This window comes from Solea senegalensis, linkage group LG14, assembly GCF_019176455.1.
Source record: "Solea senegalensis isolate Sse05_10M linkage group LG14, IFAPA_SoseM_1, whole genome shotgun sequence".
Classification (NCBI taxonomy): Eukaryota; Metazoa; Chordata; class Actinopteri; order Pleuronectiformes; family Soleidae; genus Solea; species Solea senegalensis.
Window position 1 is genome coordinate 6,243,418 of NC_058034.1, and position 8,676 is coordinate 6,252,093.

Sequence of the window (8,676 nt, forward strand, 5' to 3'; positions counted from 1 at the left end):
TAATAAAATAAGAAAAAACAATTAAATTAGCAATTCATTTTTTGGACATTGAACTGTAAAATTCAACTTTAATTTGATATTTATGTGTCTATTGAATATTTATTTCCTGTCTTTCTCTAGTTCTGCTTTTTAATTGTCTCTAATACCACTTTGTTTAAAGATTTAGAGGACACTAAAATATGGACACTACATCAATGGATTCTTATCACACTGTACAACACTCAAGTCATGTGGTGTACAAAAGCTGCAGTCATAGATACTTTATTAGTTACTTATTTCTTATATGTTGCTATTATTGATGATCAAAAGTGTGGGGAAATGTTTTTTTTCCCCACACCCTGCACAGGTTCTATATTTCATAAGCCATAATTTCTATAAAGCACCACCAGTAGCCTATACGTAATACATTCAGTCTATATGTGTTTATTTAAGTTAAATAGACAATTTATCTCGCTGCACTGGTCATGGGTGTCCCACATGTTACCGCTTATTAATGTCTGTCCCTCATTTATTTTGTTGGGATCTGGTCTCCCTAGCAATTATGCACGTCTTCCTTTTACATACTCTGTGTATTCCCCCACTGCATCGTCATCTGTTTATTTACATGAAATGACCTACTTGACTCATTTTGTGTTGTAAAAATACTCAACAGTATGAACTGACCAGAGAAAAGGTCACAGCGGGCATTTATTCCCTCATAATGCTTCATCTGGTGCATTTCTGATCAACGCAAGTGAGGGTTACATGGGTGACCAAATGAACACTTTCAGGAGACTCAACAGGGCAGGTTCCCTGGTTCTGTGGAGACCATATTTTTTTCCATTGGACACTAACTGCAGGTCTCCATCCTGGCAGAAACCTGCTTCAGACTCCCAGCTGGTCTTTCTCTGCCTGGCCTCAACACAGCTTCATTCCAGTGTTCTGCATGTGTTTTCCACAAACCGTCCAACAGCCAAATGTTCTTGTGGCAGCCACATTTTCAGACCTGCAGCCAGTCAATAGTTTTACGGTTGCCCACCAAAAGGACTGTGCATAACCCAGCCGTCTTGACTGAGAGGGGCTTGTCTTCACTGCTGGAAGTCTGCTCTGTCCCCCCAATCTTTATGGCTTTTGTTATAGGTTTCATCATCTACCTCTGGTGAAGTTCTGTCTTTGTCCTTATTGGGACATCCTCAATGACCTCAGTGTCATTCTCGTGAGCTGCCCACTTCTCTGTTCTGTCCATGAGGATTCTTGCTCCTTTCCTGTCCAGTCCTGTTGTTCCATCCCAATTCCATTAATCTGCTCACTGTCCTCCCAGCAATACGCACACCAGTGCACAACTAAGGCCTATAGGCTACATTTTATAAACACATAAACTAGTAGATCAACAAAACCACTATAACGTACACTCTCACCACTAAAACAATCAAGAAAATCCCACCTTAATACAGTTGAATTCTTTGGTTTGGGGTGAAGTGATCATTGATCTCCTGTCCCTTGATTTTTTTGTATTTTCTGAATATACTGGCTGAAATGTGTTTTCTTACTTGTTGTTTGACTAGTGAGCAGTGGATATTATGATTAAGCATCTCAACTATTTACTAAAACTTCCCACAAGTCCAGTGGTATTTCTCCATTTGCCAGAAAAAGCACACAACAACAGGGGATGGAATGCATCAGTCGTATTTTTAAATGGAAAAAGGTTTTCTTTGGTTGTTGAAATGCAGTGCAGATGAAAGAAAAAAGTTATACTTTATGAAGCATGAAATCATGAATATGAGCATTCTGGAATTTGAATTGTTTTTCATAAACAGTTTTGACTGCTGCAACCACTGCAGTGAATAAACCCATAGAGCATTTTGGAGATACTGTATATTGAAAATCAATTTTGCCAATAAAATATGAAGTTTTATATGTAGTAATAAAGACATGGAGGTAATCACATTTTGTAATTACAAAATAAAAAACTGTGCTTTTAGAAAAGCTGAAAAAATATTATTCAATGTAAGTAAAGTTAAACACTGGTACTTGTTAAAACTGAGTGATGTGGCCCAGCTCCAGAAACAGAAACATTGTTAGTCTACATCTGGTATCAGAGCAAAACATTAATGATTCCTTTGCAAGTGCACTGTTTATTCACAACAAATGATTGCAAAACTCTCCATTATGTACAGAGCGAAACAGGATGTGCTGCCTCACTGTTATTGTGCCTCATGAGCCTATGTGAGGCTGAAATCTGCAAAGCCAGATAAGAGGACTGGCTGCACTGTCCATTCACAAATTTCTCATGAGGTCACCCAGCTGTTGGATATTAAAAGCAAGTGGGGGCGGCTGTGGTTGGAGGGGCAAGACAGTCTTACTCCTAAGGATGTTTTTCTCTCTGTCATGATAACACTGCTGGTTCCTTCCTTTGAAAAAGGACAGTGACTACACTTCAAGGAAGAGAGAAAAGTCTACCGTGCGTCTGCGTATGTCTTTTGTGAGTCCTTAATTCACAAGTGTTGTTGTGTTGGTCAAGCCCTGCAGCTGTACAGGAAGGAGACCCCCCTCAGGTTATCAGTGCTCTCACCGGCGGACACTCACGTCATTCCTCAGCTGTGCAGATGTGTGTTTTCTCTGCTCTCAGCAGGAAGTAATGGCAGGGAAACAACACTGATTTCTCAAAACAAGAAAAATCTTACAAATATGTACATTTAGGCCTCTCTGCGTGGGGTTTGCATGTTCTTCCCGTGTGTGGTGGGGTTTTCTCCGGGTTCTCCGGTTTCCTCCCACAGTCCAAAAACATGCAATGTGGGGATTAGATAAAATGGACACTCTAAAACGACCGTAGGTGTGCGTGAGAGAGTGAATGGTTGTTTGTTTCTATATATGTGACCCTGCGATGGACTGGCGATCTGTACCCCGCCTATCGCCCTATGTCAGCTGAGATTGGCACAGCACCCCCCGCGACCCCCTGGTGGAGGAGAAAGCAGTAGATGATGGATGCAAGATCAACTAAATTAAGATGTTCATTGCATCAGTAAAGTAAAGCCTTCACTACACAACAGCCAGACACCTATCTTTTGGTATCATTTAGGGCCATTAAATAAACAACTGCTGAGGATTAAAGAACTAATAGATGCCACTAAATATCCAAACTGAATGATCAAGTTAACTCATTAAATGCACCCTGCTGTGTATAAGTTAGTAAGGTCATTTGAGAGTGTTTTGATCAATTCTAGTCAATCAAGGGAAAGTTCAATTGTCTGAGAAAGAGAGCTATTTACCACCGTTTAAAAAGCACTTCCCTGCCATGAATCGAATTGAGATTGAGATTAATTTAATAGCCCATTAATTCTTTCCAGGTGTTTAAATGAAAATGAAAGATTCAGATTATCCAGCGCACCAGGATAGAAGTCAACACTACTCTATGCTAATGCTGCATAGCAATCAAATTAATGATGACTCTTGCATTTACAGTTGCTATCTTTGTCGTCTTCCTCTTCTTGTGCTTGGAGATTGTTTAGTCTGTTCACTTTATGATCATTTTAATTTCTTTCCTTTGTCCCCCTGGCTGTCTTTATTCTGTTTCTATGATTGTACGCACTGTAATGTACAGTATATAAAAAAAAACTGTAACAGTAATAGCAGTTCACCAGTGTTACAGTGTTACCACATACAGGCCTGACATATGTGCTCCATTTCTTTGAAATTATGTGTTTACGGAAAACCTTTTCAGAACAGATGATAAAAAGATCGTACAGAGACATCTCTGTTTCCGTGTGGGTGAAGCCTCAGTTTCAGGCCACATGAATACACAGAGCCACAGTTAATATTATCAATAACACTCGTGCTATTCCTGTCAAAATGTCTGCTAGAAAAAAAGCAGTTCGAAGGAAATACACAGGTTGTACTTATAAAACCAGGACAAAGGACTGAGGCAGCTGAATGGAACTTTCCTAGGTTCCTGTACTTTTGATCTATTGGACTGCATGTGATTTTCCAAAAGAAACATATGCCAAGTCTGAGTAATGCTATCTAATGCAGCAGTGATAGACTGTATTCACTTGTAGGTACAATTTTACAGATAACACAGGCACCTTTACAGATAACAACTACACAACTTGTGTGCTTCTTTAAATTAAATTTTTAATCAAAAATCCAAATGTTTGCAGCAAAACCTCAGCAAAATTAACAACTCTTTCTCTATGGTTAGTCATGACAGACACTGTTCTGCTATCTCCAGTAGGTACCTGTGACATGAATGTGACATGTATGTGTGAATCCAGTGACATGGCTTTAGCTGTCTAATAGTCAGTCTAAAGTTGTTAAAAGTCTAAGTAGAATGAATGTGCATTAACAGCCAGTGGTTAACTGACAAGACTTTAATTGAACAACTTTGCATGTCTAAACACCTCATATTGGCAAACAATACAAACATTTCCATCAAATATTGCTATGCTGTATACATTTGAAATTCCTTTGGAACTTTTTTGTGTGTGCATGAAAAAACTTGAAACATTACTGTGGTTTCCCCATAAGTGGTACAGCCTGGGACACTAAGTACAGCAGAGTTATAAATATTGATTATTGTAAATGAACCTCCCTGTGTTGACAAGTCCATCAAGACTGTCTCAAAGATGTCCAAACAAGGCCTCAAACAGTAAGAGCTTTCAGATATGGTCTGAATGTGTGCGGATGTGAGACAGAGAGTTGTTTGTTTAGCTGTAAACAGCTCAGACTGAAAGGGAAGGAAGACTGATATCCTTACTCAAAATAATGAATGAAGAAACAGGATGTGCACTATAGTAGGGGACACGATATGACATCGTCAGGCTGCAAAAGTTAAAAATCAGACACCATCACTATTGAATTTCAATTTCAATTTTGCAAAATGTATTTTCATTCAATTCAACCAAAATTAAAAAAATATATATATGTATTATCATAATTCAACAAAAGTCAAAGGTAAGTTAAGGGAGCAGAGAACTACTATTTCCGGTCAAAGACCTCCAAACATCCTGTAGACTCTCAGACTGCATTAACCCTAGATCCCTGGAATAAGTTATAATAAATATCCCCAGGATAGTCTACCTTCTGGGATATTGAACCTAATAATGCCAACTATAATAACAACACAGACAATATAGTCACCAATACTCCGAAGTTTTGTGCAGAACCAAAACAGTATATTACATTAACTAGCAGATAATATATCTTAGATTTACAGTTCTCGCTTAACCGTGAAGAATCTTACCTGACACAAAGGATATAGGCTGACCACAGATCCTGCTTAATGATAAGAGCAATAAACTTCAAACACAGCTTGAAAAATATAATGTGCTGGGGATAAAAAAAAAAAAGAGTGTCAACAAGCCTGACTGACCTCACCTAAATGTTGAAGCAACATAACTTTGTCATGGCATAGTTTGTTGCTTCGGACCCTAAAGAGGTTCAGTGTGGAAAATGATGTTGAATGATGGTCTCAAGCATTGGGATGTGATAACAGGGCTAGCAAAGCAGGCAGTTGCCTGGGGCTGAAACTGGGAAGGACTCACAAAAGTGGCTGATGACTTTATTGACAGCGAGAACCATAGAGTGTATACATGGACAAGCCTTCAGGTTTAAAAAGTGAGGCCTAAGAAGTAGGGCACAGGTAGAAGTTATAACCACCTTTTTGCTGTTTGCGAAAATAACTCAGTTTGAATGGAAGTGTATGGGGAAATAAGCCTATTTCTCACTTGATTCATAATGTCAATTAACAGTTCCCTGAGGAGTTAATGGTCATAATTGTTACTTAGAGTTCTTCTTCAAAAGAACAAGATGTCACTTTTGTATAGTATGCTCCCTTATAGAGGAAAATATACAACAAATCCTGTAATTGGCTATATAGTGTATGATGGAGACTCAGAACACCCCATGCCACAATATCTCTATGTTTTGGACCATGAAAAGCACCTATGTCAAAAAGGTTTTTCAAAAGAAAGTAAAGACACAAAAATAAGTTGGTCTGATGTGGGACCTGGGGACCTTTTATGGGTTCCTGGAAGCCCTACTTGGAAAAAAACGTGAACTGAAGCAATCTAGACCAAACATTAAGCCCGAAACCTACATGTCCATTTTGAGTAAATGCTGCACGAGTGCATTAACTCCTTCAATAAACAATTGCTGAAGGCTTCATAACTGACCTGACATGTGTGAACCTGTATGTTATGTAGAAAAATTCCTGAAAAAATAATGTCCAGGTGTGTATTTCAACAGCACACACAATGATACAAACAAAACCACAACAATGCACTTGAACAGCCAAATCATTTTGCTGTTATTCATACTTGGTCACAATATGTTGACAGATAGCCTAATTGGTCATTGTTTACGTAGTGAGTAGTTTGGTGCACAGGGACTGAAGACGCATAACCTGTGAATCCAGAAGTCTGTCAGTGTCTGTCAACATCCACTTATCAAAGCACCGGAACACTTGTCTTTGGCATTGATTTAAGCATCTGCAAATGGCTGCAACGGCTTCAACGTAGCATGAGTCAGTGAGGAAAGAAATGACATGCATCTCCTCAGAACTATAATAAGAATTCCCCTGGAGACACAGTCTTATAAATGTGTAGGTGTGTCTGCCATCTGACATCACATACCATAAATTTAATGGAGGTTCCATCAGTAAGGAATGCAGTGAAAATCAAATATACCCACCACAACCTAAATCAAACAGAGACATGTATGTCTTGTACTCAGATGATTTAACCAGGTGCACGACTGGGTTGTACACCTGATTAACATTGTGCTGGTGCTGTTCTCTGGCTGCACTTCTGTGCTTCAGAAAGGATGGAATGCTAGTCCATCACAGAATACGTCTACCTCCCTTTATGCTGAGGTGTAAGCAGAGAGGACAGGATCATCATTTTTCAAATCTTTGGTCTGACTATATGGGACTTGAGCTACCAACCTCCCACTTGAGAGGCACTTAATAAGCTGAGCACATCTGTAACTATCTATAAGTAGAAATCTCATCTTCCCTGAGGGGAAAATTACTTCTTAAGTTGCAAGGGTGGAACTCAAAAAGAGTTTAGATTCCAAACACTTTCTGTGATTGTTTGAGTCTGTAGAATGAATGCATATTTTCTTATTTTACCAACAACTATAGGACACATCCACTAATGTTTTGATTCTCTCTTCTGTCGTTAAAGAAAGCAATCTTCCCTCTTTACTGGATGCACTCCAAGAAGTAATTGCTTCTTTCTTGTGACATCCTCCACCCTTCCACCAAACTGAACCTTGGCAACGGGTGCCGTAGGTTTCTAATGATCCTGTTAATAGACACAGAAAACAAACTCTGGTGAAATTAAGACTTTGACTGCCTCAAATTGTCAGAAAATGTCCTGTAAGTGCTTTTGCCCATTTTTCCAGAATAACTTTCAATAGTTTACTAGTGTAGTTGTCCATGAACACCAGATTGTGCATGTTAAATTTGAAATTTCAACAGCATAAAACATATTTAAATTAACGTTTGTTTGAGTTTTTGTCTCAATGTCTCTTTAGGACGACAAGGACACTGATTTGCCAGCTTCCTGCAACAGCGTGAGTGAAATTGCCGATATAACCACACAAATCATCAAAGTTTTTCCTACAGCACAAACCTGCTGCGTAATTACAGTAATGCAAAGTACGCTTGTGTAAATGTTTTGTTTGTGATACACTTGGTGTCCTACAGTATACTTCAGAGATTATTTTTTAAAAGCTGAATCAGCTCTCTTCCCTGGAGGTCCCCCAATTGGGCGACTCCGATGGAGTTTACGCAACTTATTTTTCATTGAGGATCACGAAAAAGTGATATTTTAAAAAAAAAAATGTTGACGTTTGTTTCAAAATTTTCAGAAAGATCTGGTCTACAAAGCTGTAAAAACCTCTTAACACAGCTCAAATAACACCTAAATGATTAACTACATGTCAAACTTCGTAAATATCTATGCCTCAAAAAGTTATTGCGCATATTGCCGCATTTCTGGAGCTGACGCTCCGCCATCTTGTCCCACACACACGCTATGGTAGCTATGAAAGCTAAAACTCTGCCGCTTCCAACAGTGTATGCCACAGCAGTATAGGACAAAGCATTACAAAGATACACGCCAGAGAATACAGACAACAGAGAGTCGTTCGCTGAACGACAAGTGTAAAATCGCTCTTACCTTTGATGTTTCTCCATGAAAAATTAATCTTTCACTGCAAACAAAGCATTCCATGGTTAGACTGACTCCCTGTGTTAAAATCAAGCGCTCCCTGGTGTCTCTAGGTGATGTCATCACGTTTTTAGAAGCATTACCCTATCCTAAGGCAGCAGCCACCCGCATCACATCCACGCGCTCGTTTGCCTCTCATTGGTGAACAAAGCTGTCAATCACAATTCGGAGACGACAGCGTCCTTCGATTGGCTTTAAGGAAGCCAATGAGATGTTGTTCATTCATGTAGGCCGTTCTCTCGCTGAGATACAGGCCTGTCAGCTGGTGTTTGTTTTTTGAGTGGAAAACATATTAAAGTCTGCAGGAACTTTGAAACAATGCCAGAAATGGTTTTATTGAACATTAATAGATACATTAAAGTGAAGAAAGTAGTTAAATACATGGTTTAAATCCAAAATGCACAGATGTTTCCAAAATGTGACAAAAGAGTCCTCGTCTGTAATGTTTGCACTAAAATCACTCTCA